Here is a 24,033-nt window from a genome sequence, read left to right as displayed (position 1 = left end):
GGAGCTACTATAAGATTTCATGAGATCAGGTATGGTTTGAATTATTGAGAAGGGTAATGTCAAAAAGGATTAATTCAATGAATTATCAAAAGTATGGTGATGGATGTTAAAAGATATGAAAAATGTATTCAAAACATGGAATAAATAGAGCAATGAGGTACAGCCCATTAGGAACTGAGGAGGACTTATTTTCATTTTATTGACACTATCACAGCAGTACGTGGTTTGTAACAAAAGAGCATTCAATAAGCTAGGCATTTCAGACTGGATACATGCTCCTGGAAATTGGGTGCAGATGGTTCAATCTGCTGCGCCTGTTGTGCTTGACTCATCATAATGCATTGTGGAAATACTTGTGGTTCTCTGCGCCCCCAACACAGCCTCTCCTCTGTCAGTCATATAGCGAAGGGCTCAATTGTAAAATAAACCAAAATGCAAGCAAGTAACTTGGCAATCTTTTGGGAACGAGCAAATTTCTTCCTCATCTACTCCTAGCTTTGGGAAGAGTGTGTGCAACTGTCAAGTCTATCAAAACCGGTCAAGAACCAACCTTTTCTCCAGCACATCCTGAGTTAAATTTAGTGTCTTGATCTTGTTTGTGCCATTTCTGTGGCAATAAAGATTTAAGAAAATTGAAGAGTTGCTGGAGCCAATTAAAGCAATGACTTGATAAATTTTCAGACACCAAGGAAGGAGTTTGCAAGATGGAGACACAAGTGGTTGCAGATGCTATAATTTGGAGCAAAATACAAAATACACAATCTCAACCTGAAGTATCGCCTAAACCTCTGCTTCCACAAATGCACCCCCAGCAATTTGTTTTTTGAATGATTTTGCAATGATATTGCAAGATCAGTTGGTTTGCTCTCCATTATGCCATCTTTAACAGCTCCTGATGGGTTTGTGCTTGTGACCAGAAACGAAAGACATGCAAAATGACTAATAATCCAAAACATCTGCGTTCAAACAGTTAAATGGAGAGCGCTAAGAACATATCACAGGAAATAAGTAAAACACTGATATATACAACTTAAGTTTTGGGCAACAGAAAGGACATAATCCGGCTGTGCTACAGGGATTTTATACAAAGGGATAGTCACTGGGGAGCTACTAATGTCGAGTTAGGCAAATATTGGGAGGAGTTGTAAATGTCTAGGCAGCTGTCTGTCTGTGGGGAGTTGCTGATGTCCAGAACGGTGTATTTCACTGGAGAATTGCTAATGTCCGGACTGATGTCTGTTAACATGGAATTTCTAATGCTTAGTCAGTATTAGCAGGGAGTTCCTAATGTCCAGGCTGGTATCTGTCATTGAGGATTGCTAAAGTCCAGAAATCTGGCTTTCTATGAAAAGCCACAATATCCAGACAGACGCCTACATTGGGGAGTTGCTAATATCCAAGCAGGTGTCCTTAGTTCAGGAGTTTCTAATGTGTTGGCTGGACACTGACATTGGAGATTTGCTAACGTCCAGGCAGAGGTCTAACAGTGGGGAGTTGCTGAAGTCCAAACGTGCATCTGTCTTTCACCTTTCTGTCAAGACAATACTTTCACAGTAAACACTATTCCATTATCTAACATGCGAATAAAAAGCTGAGGATAGTGGAAGAATGCTTTGTAGCAGTCAATAAATCGAGGGATGAAAGTTTCAGGACAGACAAGCTGGGCAAGCTCTACATTTTGCACCTGATGCTGTTATGTAACTATAGTATGGAAAAAATTATAGTGGTGAAGACAGGGAGAGACAGCTACTATCCCAGGAGGCTGGTTAGAGCTGGAGATAGTGGTGCAAAATCTAGCAATACTAGACATCCTGGAAGACACCCAGCATTAAGCTTCACAACAGCTAAGACATAGTTTGAGAATTAACTGAGAAGGAACTGGATAGAAGAATGGAAACAAAGCCATGTTTCAATGGTAAATTAAAAATCTAATTTAGGACAATTCCATAATGAATACTAAACTGTGAGTATTTTGGGAGGAATGCACCATTAAAACTAATGAACATTTGATAAACTTCAAAACTGAAGTTTGTCTGTCCAATGAACACTGGTTAAGAATAAAACAGAAAGCCTGATAAACTGCAGTAAAGGAAATAGACTGATTGGATGATGACCCAGATGTAAACCAGACAGTAACTGTTGGGTTTGGGTTAGTCATAACTCACTCTAGAAGTCTGTATCATAACATTCCTTATTCAATCCCTATCCAAACAGTAGCCAAGATGTGGGGTACAAATTACAACAGGAGGCAGAAATGGCATTAAAAAGGGCAATGTTACAAGACATTGGAGATTTCAATATGCAGGTAGATTGGGAATATCAGGTTGGCACTTGTGTATTTAGTATTTCAGTAATATTTGAGTAATCTTGAACATAAACTGGTTTATTAAGCATTTTTGTTTGTTTAAATAATTCTTTACAAGTCATATTTATAAATACATGAATTGCATATGTCAGCTATCAACGTGTTGAAACACAGCAAAACATTTGAACTAAAAAATTCACAGCAAGTGAGAAAACACAACCCACTTGGGGTAGATGCAGTCTTCAGAAGGGAGGACATAATAAAATTTAAAAACAAAAGTCTTAAAACAGAAGAGTTCAGGGTTCATAAACAGTGAGTACTAGGTGATAATAATCATAAAAGACTGGCTATATCAGAAAACTTGACACATTTGATTATGCAAAAGATAACTGGAATGTATATCACAAACAAGAGAAATTTTGCAGATGCTGGAAATCTGAGCAACACGCACAAAATGCTGGAGGAACTCAGCAGGCCAGGCAGCATCTAAGGAAAAAAGTAATGTTGATGTTTTGGGCTTTGGCAGGACTTAAACACACACCAAGAGGAGAGATCAGATCGTAAAGGGAGTAATAATGGGATTAATAAGAGAATACTCCAGTGAACTAAATGCACCCTCCCAAGATCAAGATGCACAAACCATTAGAAGAAAAAGGAAGAAGAAGAAAGGTAGCTACCACTGTCAGAACTGCAGTCTTCAGAAGGGAGGACATAATTCTTGCAGTTTCAGAGTCAACTCCTACAACCACCACAAAGAAAACCCCAGAATCTGAGATCGTTTTCATAACCACAAGTCTCACCTGCCAAGCAGAATAAACCTCCTTGTCAGGAAAGACATTATCCCACAAGAGTAAGAAGTCCTCCACAGCAAATAAATCTTTAGACCTGAATGGGACAATTTAAAATTTACTATACTTGCATGCCTGTAGTTGTATTATATATTGCGTATATATTTCAGATGCATTCTCCATTGAGTTGGAGTTCATAGCTAAGCAGGGAGGGCTGTTTAATATTTAAAATGTTTAATATATTTAATATTTCAGTAATATTTGAGTAATCTTGTATTTATACTGGTTGATTAAGCATTCTTGTCTATTTAGATAATTCCTCACAAGTTCTATATAAATACATGAATTGCATGGATAATCACACGACGACATGATAAGTGCTTGCCTCCTTAAACACAAAGTTAGACCCACATTCCCAGACTTCCTTTCATTTTCACTACTGGCCGTTTCTGGCATCTCCATGCCTGAATGCTTGACACAGCAGTCAGGAAAACAGTTCGGACTCACCTTACTGCTTATTTCTCACCAACCATCAGTGACAAAAATCACTGCTTTTTGAGCACAAATACATGCAACTGATGCTGTTTTAAAACTGTTTGCTCTGAACACAATGTAGTGTCTTACAGTCATGCAAGTGCGTATGACTCATGCTGGTTTGAACTGTCTCCTGCCTCAATTAAGCAGCACAGTGTCCCAAACAAACATAGGGAATCCTGGTATATCTTTTGGTTAGTTTTTGTTCTTTAAGAGTTGTCCTAAATAAGCAGTTCACATAATTAACCAATGGCCCAATTAACCGTAATCTACTGTACATATAATTCACCAGGTACTACCCTGCAATTAATTTCTTGTGGGCATTCACAGTAGATACAAAGGAACATAATAGAATCAATAAAAATCATCAAAGATGGACAAACAACCAATCTTAGTATCAAAAATGATACTAAGATACATCCCAAAGAAAAAGTATTCTAAAGAGCGGAGGAGGCAACTGAGAATGACTATGAAAAACAAAGATAGCATAAGATCAAGAGAGGGCAAATAATATAACAACATTTAGTAGGAAGTTAGAGGATTAGGAAGCTTTTAAAATCCAACAGAAGGCAACTAGAAAAGCCACAGGAGAGAAAAGATGAAATATGAAGGTAAGGTAGCCAATAATATAAAAGAGAATAAACTTTCTTCAGATAAATAATTAAAAGGGAGGCAAGAGAGGATATTGGACTGCTGGAAATGAAGCTGGTGAAGAAATAATGGGGGGACAAGAAATGATGGACTTAATAAGTATTTTGCATCAATCTTCACTGTAGAAGATACTAGCAGTATGCCAGAAATTCGAGAGTTTCAGAAAGCAGAAATGAATATTGTTACTATTATTAAGGAGAAGGTGCTTGGGAAGCCGAAAGGACTGAAGATAGATAAGTCATCTGGACCTGAAGGACTACACCCCAGGGTTCTGAAAGAGCTAGCTGAAGATATTGTGGGGGCATTAGTAATGATCTTTCAAGAATCACTAGATGCTGGAATGGTTCCAGAGGACTGGAAAATTGCAAATGTTACTACACTGTCAAAGAAGGGAGGGCAACAGAAAAAAAAAGGAAATGATAGGACAGTCAGCTTGACTTCAGTGGTTGGGAAAATGTTGGGAGTAAGGATGAGATTTCAGAGTACTTGGAGGCACATGATAAAACAGGCCAATGGCTTCATTACAGAGAAATCTTGTCTGACAAATCAGTTGGAATTCTTTAAGGAAATAATAGGCAGGATAGATAAAGAAAATCAGTGGACATTGTTCACTTAGATTTTCAAAAGGCCATGAATGAGGTGCTGCACATGAAGCTGCTTAACAGGATAAGAATCCATGGTATTACAGGAAAGATACTAGCATGAACAGAAGACTGGCTGACTGGCAGGAGGCAAAGAGTGGGAATAAAGGGGGCCTTTTAAGGTTGGCCACTGTTTTTCTAGTGGTTTTCCACAGGGGTTGGTGTTCTCTTCATATTATATGTCAATGATTTAGATGATGGAATTGATGGCTCTGTGGCCAAGTTTGCCAAAGATATAGAGAATCAGAATCAGAATCACTAGCACACATTGTGATATTTGTTGTTTTGTAGCAGTAGTACATTGCAATCCATAATAATAAAAACTATAAATTACAATAAGTATCTACAAATAGAGAAAAAAAAACAAAAGAAGGGCTGAGGAAATGTTCATGGGTTCATTGTCCATTCACAAATTTGATGGTGGAGGGGAAGAAGTTGTCCAGAAACATTGAGTATGTGTCTTCAGGATCCTGTACCACCTCCTTGATGGTAGCAATGAGAAGAGGGCAAATCCTGGGTGGACGGGCCTCCTTAATGATGAATGCTGCCTTTTTGAGGTATTGTTTTTTTAAGGTTTCCTTAATGCTGGGAAAAGCTAGTACCCATGATGGAGGTGGCTGAGTTTACAACTTCCTGCAGATTTTTTCGATCCTGTGTAGTGGACCCTTCATACCAATGTTGGTGCAACCAGTTAGAGAGGTCCCCACAGTACATCTGTAGAAATCTGCAAGTGTTTTTGTTGACATACCTACTCTCCTCAAACTCCTAGTGAAAAATGGCCGGTGTCATGCCTTCTTTGTATTTGCATCAATATGTTGGGCTCTGAATACTGTAGATCCTCAGACATGTAGATCCAGGAACATGAAACTGCTCACCCTTTCCACTTCTGATCCCTCAATGAGGTCTGGTGTGTACAGTATTTCTTCGACTTCCCCTTCCTGAAGTCCACAATGAATTCTTTGGTCTTACTGACATTGAATGCAAGGTTGTTGCTACAACACCACTCAACCAGCTGATGCAAGTTTGTTGCTGCAACACCACTCAACCAGCTGATCTATCACACTTCCGTATGCCTCCTTGTCACCATCTGAAATTCTGCCAGCAATTGTTGTGTCATCAACAAATTCAAAGATGACATTTGAGCTGTGCCTAGCCACACGATCATGGTTGTAGAGAGAGCAGAATGGTGAGCTAAGCACACATCCTTGACAGGCACCAGTGTTGATTGTCAGCAAAGAGGAGATGTTACTTCTAATCCACACAGACTGTGGTCAAGGATCCAATTGCAGAGCGAGATACAGAGGCATAAGTTTTTGAGCTTGTTAATTAAAACTAGGGTATGATTGTGTTGAATGCTGAGCTGTAGTCAATAAACAGCAGCCTGACATAGGTACTACTGTTGTCCAGGTGATTGAAGGCTGAGTGGAGAGGCGTGAGATTGCATCCGCTGTAGACCTGTTGTGGTGATGGGCAAATTGCAGAGGGTCCAGGTTCTTGCTCAGGCAGGAGTTGGTTGTAGTTATGATTAACCTCTCCAAGCACTTCATTACAGTAGATGTGACTGCCATTGGACAATACCCATTGAGGCAGCTAATCTTGCTCTTCTTGGGCATTGGTTTGATTGTCACCCTTTCAAAGCAGGTGGGAAACTCTGACTGCAGCAGTGAGAAATTGGAAATGTCCTTGAACATTCCTGCCAGTTGTTTGACACAGGTTTTCACAGCCCTACAAGGTGCACTATCAGGGACTGATGCCCAATGATGGTTCATCCTCTTGAAAGATGTTCTGACGCCAGCCTCCAAGACAGAGCCCTTAAAATAGCCTTCTGTAGGCCATACCTGAAGTTCTTGTATACTTCTAAATCACCAGTCTTGAATGCCATGAATCTAGCCCTCAGCAGACCATGAATCTCTTCATCCACCCACAGCTTTAGATTTGAGTGTGTTCTCAAAGCCAGATACTCATCCATGCAGGTCTCGATGGCAAGTTATTGACAACTGTGATGTATTCATTCAGACTTGAAAATGAATCCCAGAACGTTGTCCAGTTCATTACCTCAAAGAAGTACTGTAAGAGTTCCTCTGTCTCCCTTGACTATATCTTCTTAGTTGTCACCACTGGTGCTGCAGTTTTTAGCTTCTGCCTATACACTGGGAGTAGGAGTACAGTCTGGTAATCAGAGTTTGCAAAGTGTGGCTTTGGGGTGGTACAGTAAGCATTCTTGATGGTGGTATAAAAGTGGTCATGTGTGTTGGCTCCTCTGGTTCAATAGGTAATATTTTGGTGGTGGTTGTTCAAAGACTTCTTCAAGCTGGCCTGGTAGAAATCTCCAACAGTGTTAGGGAAAGCATCAGAGTGTGCAGTTTTGTATCTAATGTTTACATTGCTTAGTCCTTTAGTGCCTGCCTGACATTGACCTGAGGTGCAATGTACAGCATTGGCAGGATGATGGCAGAAAACTGCATCGGCAGATAAAATGTTTGACATTAGACCACTGGACATTCCAAGTCAGGAGAGCAGAACTGAGACAGAACCACTATGTTTGTACATCACAATGAGTTAATCATAAAGCATATTCTACCTCCTCTGCCTTTAAAAGACTGAGATGTCCTGTCTTTGTGGAGAATAGTGAAGCCATAATGCAGCAGCATTGCATCTGAAATTGTGGGTGTGAGCTATGTTTCCATAAAGCAGAGTACATAGCAGCTCCAGATGTCCCTCTGGCACAGCAATCTTGCTCTGAGGTCTTCATATTTATTTTCCAGAGACTGTACATTCACCAGCAGGATAGTCCAGAGTGGAGTTCTAAGACTTCTGCATTTCAATCGTACCTGTAGACCACAGCTCTGCATCCCCACTTCCATTTTCCTAAAGGGAAACTGCACTTGCGACCTGAGTCTGCCAAAAAAGGTCTGTTGATTTTCAGCATCAATTTTTTTTTAAATCTTAAAAAGATGCTACTTACTGAAGTACCCATGGCTGTGACTCTGGATTTCAGCTGTAGTAGTCCTAATCATGAATACTTGATGATTCCCATCAGAGCTGCACATAAATAGTTGCCACTTAATGGCACCATCTTACCAGAAGTTGGAGAGGTCTGTAGTGTTGAGGAAGCAGGGAGTTTGCAAAAGGACTTAGATTAGGAGAATGGGTGAAGAAGTGGCAGATGGAATTTTGTGTGGGGAATTGCATGGTCATACACTTTGGTAGAAGCAACAAAGGCAAGGACAAAATTCAAAAATCAAGGGTGCAAAGAGATTTAGGAGTCTTCGTACAGGATTCCCTAAAGTTTAACTTGCAAGTGGAGTTGGTGGTAAACACTGTTTCCTCTAAGCTGTGCATGTGTACGGCCACACAGTAACTGAAATGCTCCCATGTACTTAGCCTTTGTTGCCACACAGCTGGAGTTGTCTTTTATATAATATAATTTTGAAATCTATGTTAATATAATTGTGAAATACCCTATAATTATATATTAATAAGTATCTATATACTACTAAAACTCTCATGCTCTGTTTGTGACCTCCAATTAGTGCAAATGGTGCATTACAGCGGCACTATTTTTGGCTAAATCGACTTAAAATGCGCGAAATCAGGCAAAGTTCAGGGTTATATATTCGTATAAAATTGCTCACTCGCCAAAATCAACAGCCCCACTTTCACCTGAGAGCCGATGTCAGCCATGATGGAAACCGCGACGTGACACCACAACGCATGCGCATGGCCAGCCTCAGAAGTGACTCACGATGCTCACAGCAGTGATACCAACCAGAGCAAAAGGGCAGGGCAGCTCTATTTTGAGCGGTCACATTCTGCTAATCACCATCAGCATGTGCAGGATTGGGAAAGATCTAACTGCTACCCATCTATAACAGGTAATTAAATCTTATTGCAATGAAGTACTTTGAGACATCCATCAAACCCTTTGCTGCAATCAAAGGACATGCCACGTGGAAAGAAAAGGGGGACATTATGGTCAAGAGATGACGCCAAGCATCATTGGGAAGTGGCAAGGAGAGGGAGAGAACAAGGATCAGATGAGGCCAGAGCCACATGACTCCAGGATCAAAGAGTCAGGACAAAAAAGATGAGAGAAGAAGAGACAGAGGAGGAGAAGCATGCACATCTCCAAAATGACAACAAATGGCATAGAAGAAGGAGAAAGCAATAATCAGATGAGGCCAGGGCTGTATGACTCCAGGATGGAAGAGAAAGAACAAATGGAGAAGAGATGAAGAGACAAAGAATGAAAGGGCTCTATGTCTCCAGAATGACAACAGGCATAGAAGGAGTGGGGAGGAAGAGACAAAGAAGCTGAGAAATGCACGTCTTCAGGATCAGAGAGAAAAAAAATGGCAGAAGAAATGAAAAGATGGGGGATGAAAGGACTGCACACCTCCAGAATGACAAAAGCAGGCACAGAAGGAGGAGAGAGGAAGAGATAAAGGAGCAGAGAAATGTACATCTCCAGGATCAGAGACAAACAGCAAACAGCAGAAGACATGAAGAGATGGCAGATGAAAGGACTGCATGTCTCCAGAATGACAACAAGGCACAAAGGTGGCAGATCAACCAGAAATTTTGCCATCAAAAGTGTCCTTCGTTAAACAAGGAGGAGCTATATTTCCCTTGCTATGCGTCTTTCTTCTTTAATAAACTGAGTTTTTCTTTCTCAATTTCCAAAGCAACGCGCTAGCAATAGCATTTAGAACAATTTAATGTTCACTCTGGTCACAGCAGACTGCACTACCCTTCTCTCAAAGGGTGCCCCAATGGGTCACCCCATTGTCTAGTAATCCATAAATTTTCAAAATAGTAAATGTACCAAAATGTTTACTGTAAACATTTTAGAACTTCAACATATTTACATTGTTGATGCTTCAAGTTACAACACTGTTATAAATTGTAAAAATAAACACAGAATGGAAGTCGGTAGGCATGGTTAATAAACTGCTGCCTTGCTGAATGCATACTCTGTTTAAAGACCATGCAATTTCAGAGCAATGGTTGGTCCATGCAGCTGTAAAAAGAAAGAGGGAATGATGCTGGATAGGAAGACAAATGCAAAGATCGCATGCATTTTGAGAGGACTAGAATATAAAAGCAGCGATGTAATGCTGAGGCTTTAGAAGTCATTGGTCAGATGGCACTTCTGAGTATTGTGAGCAGCTTTGGGCCCCTTACCTAAGAAAAGGTGTGCTGGCATTGAAAGAGGGTCCAGAGGAGGTTTATGAGAATGATTCTGGGAATGAAAGGATTAACGTATAAGGAGCATTTGATGGCTCTGGGCCTTTGCTTACTGGAGATTATTAGAATGAGGGGGGACTCATTAAAACCTACCAATTTTTGAAAGGCCTAAATAGAGTGGATGAGGAGAGGATGTTTCCTATAGTGGGGAGTCTAGGACTGGAGGGCACAGCCTCAGAAGAGGGATGGCTATGATGAGGACAAATTTCTTTAGGCAGAGATTGGTAAATTTGTGAAATTCATTGCCACAGACAGCTATGGAAGCTAAGTCATTGGGTATATTTAAAGCAGAGAATGACAGATTCTTTATTAAAAGATTACAGCGAGAAGGCAAGATAATGAGCTGAGAGGGATAATAAATCAACCAGGCTGGAATGGCAGACCAGATTTGTTGGGCTAGATGGCTTACTCCTGCTCCTATGTCTTACAGTCTTTTGGTCAATACTGAATTCTATAAAGCTATTGAGGGGCTGGTAATGAAGGTACCATAATACTTAGGTGAAATTATTCTTCCATTTTCAGGATTAAGATGGCTTTCTGTCAAAATAATAGTAAAGCCACAGCTATTGTAAGTAGCAGCTTGCAGTTAAATGCAGCAAATGCTTTTCATTATGACCTGTTCATCATAAGAAGCGCTAAGAACTGCATCTTGCCATTTTCCTCACCATCCCACATTAAATGATGTAACAATTCTGCATTTGCACAATGATTATAAATTCAACTCCAAAGAAAATTACTGTCAAGCAAATTTCCCAGGTTAGAAAATTTTATGACATCTGAAATCTCATTTCTTGGAGGCATAGTGGCACATTCATCACCGGAAGAGGCGTTTTGGCCCTTGGTTCCATGCCGACCATCAAGCACCACTTACACTAACCCTACACTAGTACCAGTTTTTATTCTCCCCATATTCCCATCAAATCCTCTAAATTCTAATGTGCATCTTTCATGAGAGATGATATCACATTGCAAATGCAGCTGGAGATACATTTCTGAGTGTACATTTATCAAGTTAGTAGCTCTTATAATAGTCATGTATGGTGGATGAATTTTTCTTGGACATCATGTGGAATTCACACTTTGACTCAGGGAGCAACATCTCACTGGGAAAAGAAGGCTGAAGAAAACTCTTGCAATGAGTTGTCCTGTGGCAGACAGCAAGTTAACTCTTCTGTAGCTACTGAAATTGAATTTGTCACCTTTCTTGAAGATGATCATGATTCTGTCTCTAGGATGCCTGGTTTATCTTTTTAGCAAGCTGTGAAAGGTGGAGCTGTAAATTTTCACCTGAACCTCTTCTCAATCAAGTTCTAGAATTTCAGCAGAAATAATATCTACTCCCAAAAACCTGTTGTTTCTCAATTATAGATTATGTTTTTGACACTTGGCCTTACTTGGAACAAGGACTTATCATAAGGAATACCAAGACCCCATGCCAATACTCTGATCCAGGCACTGGTACCAGTAAGATTACACCATCTTGTGACTGAGAGATGGGAAGGATGTCTACATTAACTATACCATGAAAGCTATTGATAACTATTGGACTGACTGTCCTATCGCTATCAGCCTAAAAGAAACAATGCAAATTGTCTGAAGAACCCTGTAAAGGAAGATTTTCTTAGATATTAATTTACAGGCAACCTGATGAACATTAACCAGCTGAAGCCAAAGAATATCCACAGCGTCTAGATTTGAACAAGCAGGAGAGACAAAGGAGAATCAGTCAATGTTGTGTACTTGGATTTTCAGAAGGCCTTTGACAAGGTGCCACACGAGGCTGCTTAACAAGCTACAAGCCCATGATACTACAGGAAAGATTCTAGCATAGATAAAGTAGTGGCTGATTGGCAGGAGGCAAAAAGTGGGAATGAAGGGAGCCTTTTCTGGTTGGCTGCCAGTGACTAGTGGTGTTCCACTAGGGTCTGTGTTGGGACCGATTCTTTTTACGTTATGTGTCAATGATTTGGATGATGGAATTGATGGCTTTGTTGCAAAGTTTGAGACAATATGAAGATAGGAAGAGAGGCAGGCAGTTTTGAGGAACTAGGCTACAGAAAGACTTTGGCAGATTAGGAGAATGGGCAAAATAGTAGTAGATGGAATACAGTGTCAGGAACTGTATGGTCATACACTTTGGTGGAAGAAATAAAAGGGATGATTATTTTCTAAAAGGAGAGAAAATACAAATACAACTGAGACGCAAAGGGACTCAGTAGTCCTTGTACAGGATTCCCTAAAGGTTAATTTGCAGGTTGAGTCTGTGTTGAGGAAGGCAAATGAAATGTTAACATTCATTTTAACAATACTAGAACATAAAAGCAAGGATATAATGTTGAGACCTTATAAAGCACTGGTGAGGTTTCACTTGGAATATTGTGAGCAGCTTTGGGCCCCTTATTTTTGAAAGGATGTGCTGAAACTGGAGAGAGTTCAAAGGAGGTACACAAAAATGACTCCAGGATTAAATGGCTTGTCACATGAAGAGCTTTTGATGGCTCTAGGCCTATATTCACTGGAATTTAGAAGAATGAGGGGAGACTTAATTAAAGCCTATCGTATGGTGAAAGGCCTTGATAGAGTGGAAAAGATGTTTCCTACGGTGAGAGTGTCTCATAGAAACATAGAAAATAGGTGCAGGAGTAGGCCATTCGGCCCTTCGAGCCTGCACCACCATTCAGTATGATCATGGCTGATCATCCAATTCAGAACCCTGTACCTGCTTTCTCCCCATACCCCCTGATCCCTTTAGCCACAAGGGCCATATCTAACTTCCTCTTAAATATAGCCAATGGACCGCCCTCAACTGTTTCCTGTGGCAGAGAATTCCACAGATTTACCACTTTCTGTGTGAAGAAGTTTTTCCTCATCTCGGTCCTAAAAGGTTTCCCCTTTATCCTTAAACTGTGACCTCTCGTTCTGGACTTCTCCAACAACGGAAACAATCTTCCTGCATCTAGCCTGTCCAATCCCTTTAGAATTTTATATGTTTCAATAAGATCCCCCCTCAATCTTCTAAATTCCAGTGAGTATAAGCCTAGTCGATCCAGTCTTTCTTCATATGAAAGTCCTGCCATCCCAGGAATCAATCTGGTGAACCTTCTCTGTACTCCCTCTTTGGCAAGAATGTCTTTCCTCAGATTAGGGGACCAAAACTGCACACAATATTCTAGGTGCGGTCTCACCAAGGCCTTATACAACTGCAGTAGAACCTCTCTGCTCCTGTATTCAAATACTTCTGCTATGAATGCCAACATACCATTTGCCTTTTTCACCGCCTGCTGTACCTGCATGCCCACCTTCGATGACTGGTGTACAATGACACCCAGGTCTCATTGCATCTCCCCTTTTCCTAATCGGCCACTGTTCAGATAATAATCTGTTTTCCTGTTCTTGCAACCAAAGTGGATAATCTCACATTTATCCACATTAAATTGCATCTGCCATGAATTTGCCCACTCACCTAACCTATCCAAGTCACCCTGCATCCTCTTAGCATCCTCCTCACAGCTAACACCGTCGCCCAGCTTCGTGTCATCCACAAACTTGGAGATGTTGCATTTAATTCCCTCGTCTAAATCATTAATATATATTGTAAACAACTGGGGTCCCAGCACTGAGCATTGCGGTACCCCACTAGTCACTGCCTGCCATTCTGAAAAGGTCCCGTTTACTCCCACTCTTTGCTTCCTGTCTGCCAACCAATTCTCTATCCACATCAATACCATACCCCCAATATCATGTGCTTAAGTTTGCACACTAATCTCCTGTGTGGACCTTGTCAAAAGCCTTTTGAAAATCTAAATATACCACATCCACTGGCTCTCCCCATCCACTCTACTAGTTACATCTTCAAAAAATTCTATAAAATTCGTCATGATTTTCCTTTCACAAATCCATGCTTTGTCCGATGATTTCACCTCTTTCCAAATGTGCTGTTATCACATCTTTGATAACCTACTCTAGCATTTTCCCCATCACCGATGTCAGACTAACCGGTCTATAATTCTCCGGTTTCTCTTTCCCTCCTTTTTTAAAAAGTGGGGTTACATTAGCCACCCTCCAATCCTCAGGAACTAATCCAGAATCTAAGGAGTTTTGAAAAATTATCACTAATGCATCCACTATTTCTTGGGCTACTTCCTTAAGCACTCTGGGATGCAGACCATCTGGCCCTGGGGATTTATCTGCCTTTAATCCCTTCAATTTACCTAACACCACTTCCCTACTAACATGTATTTCCCTCAGTTCCTCCATCTCACTAGACCCTCAGAAACTTACTATTTCCGGAAGATTATTTATGTCCTCCTTAGTGAATACAGAGCCAAAGTAGTTATTCAATTGGTCTGCCATGTCTTTGTTCCCTATGATCAATTCACCTGTTTCTGACTGTAAAGGGATTTGCTTTGACCAATCTTTTTCTTTTCACATATCTATAAAAGCTTTTAGTCAGTTTTTATGTTCCCTGCCAGCTTTCTCTCATAATCTTTTTTCCCTTTCCTAATTAAGTCCTTTGTCCTCCTCTGCTGGTCTCTGAATTTCTCCCAGTCCTCAGGTGTGCCACTTTTTTTTGCTAATTTATATGTTTCTTCTTTAGACTTGATACTATCCCTAATTTCCCTTGTCAGCCACAGGTGCACTACCTTCCCTGGTTTATTCTTTTGCCAAACTGGGATGAACAATTGTTATAGTTCATCCATGCGATCTTTAAATGCTTGCCATTGCATATCCTCCGTCAATCCTTTAAGTATCATTTGCCAGTCTATCTTAGCTAATTCACGTCTCATACCTTCAAAGTTGCCCATCTTTAAGTTCAGAACCTTTGTTTCTGAATTAACTATATCACTCTCCATCTTAATGAAGAATTCCACCATATTATGGTCACTCTTACCCAAGGGGCCTCGCACAACAAGATTGCTAATTAACCCTTCCTCTTTGCTCAATACCCAATCAAGAAAGGTCTGCTCTCTAGTTGGTTCCTCGACATGTTGGTTCAGAAAACCATCCCGCATACATTCCAAGAAATCCTCTTCCTCAGCACCCTTACAAATTTGGTTCACCCAATCTATATGTAGATTGCAGTCACCCATTATAACTACTCTGATCTCAGACCAGAGAACACAGCCTGAAAATAAAGAAGCGTCCTTTTAGAACGGTGATGAGGAGGGATTTCTTTAGCCAGACAGTGGAGAATCTGTGGAATTCATTGCCATAGGTTGCTGTGGAGGCCAAGACTTTATGTATATTTAAGGCAGAGTTTGATAGATTCTTGATTGGTCAGGGCATGAAGGGACACAGAGGAAGGTAGGAAATTGGAGCTGAGAGGAAAAATGGGTCAGCCATGATGAAATGGTAGAGCAGTCTTGATAGGCAAAATGTCTTAATTCTGCTCATATATCTTAAGGTCTTATTTACCTGAAATCAACCATAGTTAAAGCCGATGAAGAGATCCTTGGCATTTCTGGCAGAAAGCACAAAAAATAATTTGATGAGAATGATGAGGACAGTAAGAGCTAATAAACAGGAGATTACTGGACTGGAAACTCCAGCATTGCGCTAAAGACAAGATACAGGCTTTCAAACACAGTGGTCCACAAGAAGCTGTATATCCTGAAGAACAGATAGAATGACTGCAGGAGAACCAACAATTTACCAGTACCCTTGACGTACAAGATTTGTCAGTACTCTCAAGACAATCTAAGCTCCAGACACTCAAAAGCGTAAGCTCCTGAGAACCTAGAGAGGAAGAGAATGTCACAAGGGTAGAAAGGTAGTCATCATGTGCTGAAGGAACACCTTGAAGAACTGTAACTCTTTCACTTGATTCCATCCCAGAAGAAACCGATTAGTCTGGTCTTGATTAACAAAAACTGACAAAACATAGCATTAACAAATCAGTACTTGCTCACTTTTATCAATTCACACTTACAAGTGGGTGTTAATATTTTTTCCCAGATTATTGTTTATATAAGTGTAACTCTTGGTTCAGTTAGTCATTTAATCTAGGGGAAGACAGCCCTTGGCCCAGCCAAACTTAAGAAATCTTGTTTGGGTGGATGTTGTGCAATGTGTCCCGTTACAAATCAATACCATGAAATAACAAACAGTACACAATATGCGATTAAATGATTGAGCTTTACAATTTTTAATTTGACTATCTGGTTAGTAAAGAAACAAAAGAAGGGCCCATTCTCATGAAACAGTCTAATGTGCAAAGTTGGAGCTCACTGATAAGGCCATTCATCCACCATTGACCTCCCTCTGAGCATCGCTGACCTTCGGGCCCTCGCTCCAAGTCCATTCCATCTGGCGGTCTGCCAACTCTCTCCATTCACGTCTTCTCCCCCATCTCTCCCCGACAAATGACCGTGAATTCCTTGCTCCCAGACCCACAAGAAAGAACAACATCCCTCTCATTGGATAGCCCCACATTCCAAAGCCCCGTTATCTCTATTCATTATCCAAACATTGCTGCTACAGAGAAACCATTACATTAGCAGTGAAACCTTACAGCGCGTTACCCAAGGTTCATGAATTTTGTCATTACACTATTTGACCACCTGACTTAACTTCAGTTTTTCTGAACAGAAATGTAACAGTTACTGACCTCGTGTTCCGTGGATCAACATCAATGCAGGAGAATTGCAAGAATCTCTACCCTTCTTTTGCCTAGCAACCTGAAAGTATCCATTCTGAATGAGCAATCCACCCATTTTAAGTACTGTCAACATTTTAAGAGCCTCCTCATCACTTTTTATCTGTATCTTCTGTTCTTGTGTCTCAGATGCATTTAACATTGCTTTGGGAAATTCCTCTTCCATACTAAATACTGAGGCAATGCATTAGTATTGCTTGGAATAAGCATCACAGAAGAAGTCATATTTGGCTATTTCTGCCTCACACGAGACTTGCTGTGCTTCTGGCCTCACAGTGGCCTTCAAACATTGTAAAGGATTGTTGCATCCAACTTTTTTTTTTAAATAGTGGCATTTTGAATGATTACCTAATAGCTGTTGACGTCCATCTCTGGAGCATTCCGATCTTTGACTCTTGACCTTGACCCTGTGTGCTCCCAATACATCAGTTTCTAGCATGAAAACTGCAGACAAATATTTGGAAGAGATTACCATGAACTTAGCCAGTGCAGAGGAATTGTGACCCAGTTGCTAATGCAAACCATTGAATCACTCCATATATTTTAGGTGACCATTAGCCATTCAGCACTGTGGAAGTAAGTTAACTATAGCAAATTACATCCATCTTTGTTCTCCCATAACCCCCAAACATTCGAATGACTTTAATGTTCTTTTGAATTCACTTTATTTTTTTTTATTTTCACATCAGTTTGCAGTCCTTGTCTGAAAGTGCTGAAGTTTGTTGGGCATGCTCCAATTGCTTGTTCAAACTAATCTTTATTGTATGAATTTAGATAGTGTGTGTCAGCAGGATGTTTGACTGTGGGTCACGAGTACCTGACACCCACCCACACACATTTACCAGCAGGGGTCATTGGCTTGTGATCAAGAGCAGGATTCTTGGCTGATTTTCCTCTTCCTTGTCCAAGGACATGCAAAATTATTTAGCATACATTATGATATGTCTTTTGTACAATTCCATCAGAGTGTTGTATTATTATATCAAAGCTCTGGAAAGATGCACTAATTAATACTAGTCATTTAATACCTCAGATAATTAAAGTCTGCAGTCCCCAATGTCTCTGAAATAAAATTTCCTGTGGCTTCTCTTTACACCACAGTACAACTATCCAAAAAACATTGCCATTTTTAAAATACCTGATGAGTTTTAGAATTATTCCAGAGAAAGCCTTGCTTTGTCTCATTAGTGTCTTATTAAGTGGGAATGGAGCAATGTCAATGTCATGGATACTCTCCTGTCCAATGTTTTCACATTGATTGTATAATATCTGTCAGAAGTTTGATTATGATGTGTCTGCTCAGAACTGTTTCTATCTGATTTTTAAAAATAGGATCTGAATACCAGTCTCGACACTTTAATGGTTCAGTTACTAACAGTCTGCTTAACTTAATCAAAAGCAGACTTTTACATCCTTGCTGACAAGTAGGCACAGTAACAATGTAGACACAATTCCAAATATAAACACCGAATTCTTGCTTCTAATGGAAAGTGACCACACATTATGGAGATATTGTATGGAGCAGGGGTATAGAGTAACAATGCAAACTTACAGCTCAGTAATCAGGTCCAATAAATGTTAGCAGCTGAGGACTAAGCATTGCCTGTGACATGAAGAATGTTTGTACTGCACTGGATGAGAGGGTGTCTGCGGCTAGACTACATTAAGAACAGTTTGTGCAATCCAGCTTCCAGACAGCTTCAGCTCTCTGGAGTAATTTAGCAGGAATGGTAATTACAAACCCCCTTTTGTTTTGGTCTGACTGACTGTCTGTGGACCTCAGCACATGTTCCGTGCCAGACGCCTGTTACTGCCTGTCAGCCTTGAAGCAGTTTGGAGTATGCTTCGAACAGCCAAGAGGCAGCATATATTTAACTTTCATTTTTCCTAGTCTGTGAAACACAAACACACACTAAGTGAGTTTGATTTCTTTTTTGTGTAATTTTGTTGTTGATGTTGCTGAATACTTTCATTTATTGTATTATGTAAGATTGTTTGACAAATAATTTCACCAAATTTACCACAAAATTTGTTGGATCATATCCAATGCTTGCCCCAGCCAAGTAGTGCACAATCAATTCAGGAACACCAATTTGGTTGAGATTTTAAATGTTACAAATTTCTAAAGATATTTGTAGATTATAATTGAATCTTCTTCAATGTTAGATTTGACTATTTCTCCCTTTTTAACAGACCACATAGCATTTACAGTTTTTGTATTTTGAACGTCCTGACATTTTCTGTGTTTTTTTTCTTCTAAATGAACAATATTGAGGACAATTTTTCAAATTATCAGAAACTAGTTAGCCTTCTACAGAAACTGTAATTCCTAAATTATTTGATATTGCTGGAAACAAAGTGAAAGAAAATTTAAATCATATTTAAATCACTGTTCATATTTTGTCTCAATTTTGATCCATTGACCTTTTCTTCCTAATTATTCCACATGCTCTGACATAACACTTTCTACTATTACTGATATAATTTTAACTGTTAGATGTTAATGTAAATTTTAGGGGAGCTGATAAGATGCATTTACTGCTACTCAGTTGTGCTCTGACAGAGTTGCCTAGGCATTTCCACTTCGGCTTCTGCTAGCCATTTGACGTGAGCTCCATAGCAGATTTTGTACATGGAAATATGCAAGTGTATTGAGTAGAAACATAGAGACATTTATAGAAAGGGGATAATTTGGGATGCAAAGTGGAACAGAATTAATAACTGTGCTCAGCAACTATCCTTGTTTATTTTCTGTCCTCACACTGTCACTCAGTAACTCCACCACCAGCACTCACTTGCAGTATCTCTACTACTAGTCCAACTCTCTCATATTGACAGAACAACTATCCCCCAGCACCCCACATCACTAATGTTAAACGAGCTTTCATAATAACAATTGCTGATACTTCATTAACAGAATGTTTGCCAATATATAGCTATTTTATATAATCTACCCAAGTAGATAGTATTTTTATACTATATTTGCTCTACCTCTAGTACCCTGTAATACCACTGATGTTAGTCCTGTTCCCTCATCCTGTTACTTAGTACCAGCACCCTAACTCATTAGTTGTGTCTTTACTGATGTTAATCAGTTCTTTTCACCGTCAATCAGTAACCCTTTTGCCCAGCACCTTGCATTACTATGTATTCACTGAGTTAATCCAGTTGGTTTACACTGTAATTTAGTGATCCAGCAGCAGCACCCCGTAATTGTGCATAATTTCTGCATTGATATTATTCAATCTCCTTCTCACACTCATAATAATCCCTTTGACCAGAGTCCTGCACCACTTATTGACAAGCACTGTCAATTCTCAATGAAACAGCAAAATAATGCATGTTGATGTCAATGGAATTGATTTCAAAAGAGGCTGTGTTAAAGTCCTCAGTCATTTTGTTTGACCTTCTATCTTTAGGTTCATACACAAAATGCTGGAAGAACTCAGCATCCATAGAAATGAAGAAACAGTCGACGTTTCAGGTTGAGACTCTTCTTCAGGACCAGAATAAAAAGGTAAGGGACGGAAAAAGAAGGATAGCTAGTAGCTGAAGCCAGGTGTTGTTTTTTTTACATAGTTCAGTCTAGTTTTTGTACTGTGTCATGTAACACCATGTCCTGAAAAACGTTGTCTCACTTTTACTATGTACTGTACCAGCAGTTATGGTCGAAATGACAATAAAAGTTGTCATAAAAGACTTGACTTGACTTGAGGTGGTGTGATAGGTAAAGGGCTGGAGATGAAGGAATCTGAGAGGAGAAGCAAGTGGACCATAGGAGAAAGGGAAGGAGGAGGGGCACCAAAGGGAGGTGAGAGGAGGTAAAAGGCCAGAGTGGGGAATAGAAGAAGAGGGGAGGAGGAGGGGTTTTTTTTAACCAGAAGGAGAAATCAATGTTCATACCATCAGTCTAGAGGCTACCCAGATGGAATATTTATGTGTTTCTCCTTCACCCTGATGGTGGCTTTGTTGTGGCACAGGAGGAGGCCATAGACTGACATGTTGGAATAGGAATGGGAATTAAAATGTTGGGCCATCAAAAAGTTCTGCTCAACGATGCAGTCCCACAATTTATGACAGGTCTCACCAATGCTTTGGGAGCACTGGACATAATAAATAACCCCAGCAGTACTTAAAGTCAAATAGCTATATCTTTACTTGCCTTTTAGTACAGCTGAAGGGGACACAAAGTACAGTGAACTTTTAAAGAGTAATGACAACCTCCCAAAGTAAAGGCAGCTGTTACTCAAGAACATTCATTCACCCCAAACAAAGGTTTTTAGGTTGCAGCAGCCTGCAAGCAGCTGATGAGTGAGGCATTCTCCCTTGGTATGGAGCTGCGCCTGTGGTTAACTCCCTCTGGTCAGAACCTGTGACTCTGAGAAGATTCTAAAAGTGGAATTTGCTTCAATGTCTGCAAAAATTGCTGCATTAGTAGAGAGAGAGAGAGAGAGAGAGAGAGAGAGAGAGAGAGAGAGAGAGTGTGTGTGTGTGTGTGTGTGTGTGTGTGTGTGTGTGTGTGTGTGTGTGTTCCAAGTAGAATTGATTTTGACCAAGACTATCATATTAAATACAGGAGGAACTCAGCAGGTCAGATAGCATCTATGGAGGGAAATAAACTGTCAATGTTTCGAGCCAAGACCCTTCATCTGCTGTCTTTAAAACTTTCCTCATTGCCTAAAATGGATTTACTGGGTTTATTCCACTCTCTTTGTTGATTAGTAGTGTAACATTTGAAATCTTCAGCCCTCAGACTGTCTTCTCATTCAAGCAGGACTGGGAGATTGTGCATAAAGCTTTTAAAATTTCCACCTCCAGCAACTACAATTGTATTCTTTACAGACAGTACTTAAGCTTTGAGTGCGGGCAACTTTCAACCTTCTATTTTTTTTGTTTGACTCCCCCTGCCCCTTTTCTTTCCCTGATAATAGGACCATCTCACCAGAAAATTATTTTATTTAGAGAAACAGTGTGGAACAGGTGCTTCCAGCACAACAAGCCACACCACCTAGCAAACCATCTATTTAACACCAGCCTAATCGAAGTAAAATTTACAATAATCAATTTACTTAATAACCAATACGTCATTGCACTATGGGAGGCAACTGGAGCATTCAAAGGAAACCCATGCAGTCACAGAAAGAATGTACAAACTCCTTACAGATGGCGCTGGAATCAAACTCTGAACTCCAAGCACCCTGAGCTGTAAGAGTGTTGATGCACCATCAATAACTCACTCTGAGATGTAAGGCGAACTATCGGCTTTTATTGACTGGAAGAAGGAACAAGCAGGGGTTGACCACCATACTACATCCTGGAGACAGAGAGGCCGGGCTCAGACCTCAATCGCCTTTATACAGGGGTCTGTGGGAGGAGCCACAGGAGCAGTCAGCAGGGGGCGTGTCCAGACAGGTATATGTAGTTCACCACAAGTGTGTCGCTAACTGCTACACTACCAAGGCGCCCATTTCCTATTACAATGCGGTAGCATCTTGCTTTCTGTCCATCTTTTAATTGACAAAGTGCACCCACTTCTGTTGCCGTCATGTAACTCTTATTCCTAAGCCTTTATTTGTAGTGCTCAAAATGTGAAAGATGTGATTTGTAACATCTTTAATAACCCACTTCCCTCTCAACCTCACTACCCTGCCTTTTCCCGATAACCTTTCACACCCTGTCTAATCAAAAACCTATCAACCCCTGCCTTAAATGCACCTAGCAACTTGGCCACCACAGCCGCCTGTGACAATGAGTTCCACAGATTCACCATCCTCTGGATAAAGAAATTCCTCCTTATATCTATTGTAAGTGGTTGTCCCTCGATTTTGAGGCTGTGCTCCCCCACCAAAAGAAACATCCTCTTTACATCCACTCTATCTCGGCCTTTCAACATTTGATAGATGAGATCTCTCCTCATTCTTCTAAATTCTAACAAACCTTCAATTACTGCACTTATGATAATCCTTTCATTCCCAGAATCAACATATTATTAATCCTTTAATGCTAAGATAGTTTTTATAGTTATCTAGTAAGTTATCAACTCAGACTTAGCTTATTAGATATTAATAATAATAATAATTTAGAAAGGATATGGTTCATTTTCCATAAAACTGCACTGTGCACAAATATTGTAGTAATAAAATACCTGTACACTCATTGCATAGTTAGACATGAACAAACTTATCTGCAAGAAAATGGCCACATGGAGACATTTTAGCCCACTGGTCACCCCAATTATCCTTAAGATGATCATAATGATTTGCCTTCTTCAACAAGGACCACTCACATGATCAAGGTGGTCCCACATTACTGAAAAGGACTTTTCAGAGTTGTGACAATATTAGAATGGCCAAAAAAATATCCAAGGTAAGATGTTGCATGGAAAGGAGAGCTTTATAAAGATCCAAACAATTCCCTCTATAAAAGTATGGATTTCAAATGGGAAGTCTTGTTACCATGGGTAATCTGAAGAAAAGCCTTTCCTGCCGACGTGCTCCTTTTCATGGTTCCAGCACAGAAAGAGTGCACATTAGAAAGTGGAGCGATGATGCCCTTAAAACTTGCTGATCATTTACATTAATAATTGAAATTTCCACATACCGCACCTAATCAAACTTCTGATATCATTCACAAAAGCAAGTGCTGTAAAGAGTGCACATGAAACTCTTATGCTGATGAGTGGTAAGTAATCCTCACATTATCTTCATTTCAACTTGTCCATTTTGCTCCTTTTAGAATGAATTAACATTGCATGGAATTATTTTGCAGAGTCTTAATTTTCTCCTTTTTGTTCCATTCTACAGTTCATAAACAGGAATTAATGTTGAGACATGAGCTGTCCAGTACCAGACAGCAGTATATGTAAGCTAGTCTTGGATTGCATGCATTTCTTTCATTATTACATCAATATCAACCTTGCTTCCATTATTGTTGTGATAAATGTGTATTCAGAATATCCCAATGAGAGTTATCAGTTAGCAGAAAGCAGTAAAACATTCAGCACAGCTGCTGAGGACAGCTTTATGCACCTGTGGAGTACATTTCTCAGAAGAGCTGGTGTCTGTCAGAGCATTGCACTCTTGTCAAATTCATTCAGCTTTCTTCAAAGAAATGTGTAGAATTGCCAATGGAAAATGTCATTTTTCTAAATTTATTCATTTTAAAAACATTTCTCAAGGCAGATGTAATATGGAGTATGTTTGAAATTTCTGT

Source organism: Hypanus sabinus, chromosome 18, assembly GCF_030144855.1.
Source record: "Hypanus sabinus isolate sHypSab1 chromosome 18, sHypSab1.hap1, whole genome shotgun sequence".
NCBI classification, from domain to species: Eukaryota; Metazoa; Chordata; class Chondrichthyes; order Myliobatiformes; family Dasyatidae; genus Hypanus; species Hypanus sabinus.
The sequence above is the reverse complement of the archived record's forward strand: the minus strand, read 5'-3'. Positions refer to the sequence as shown.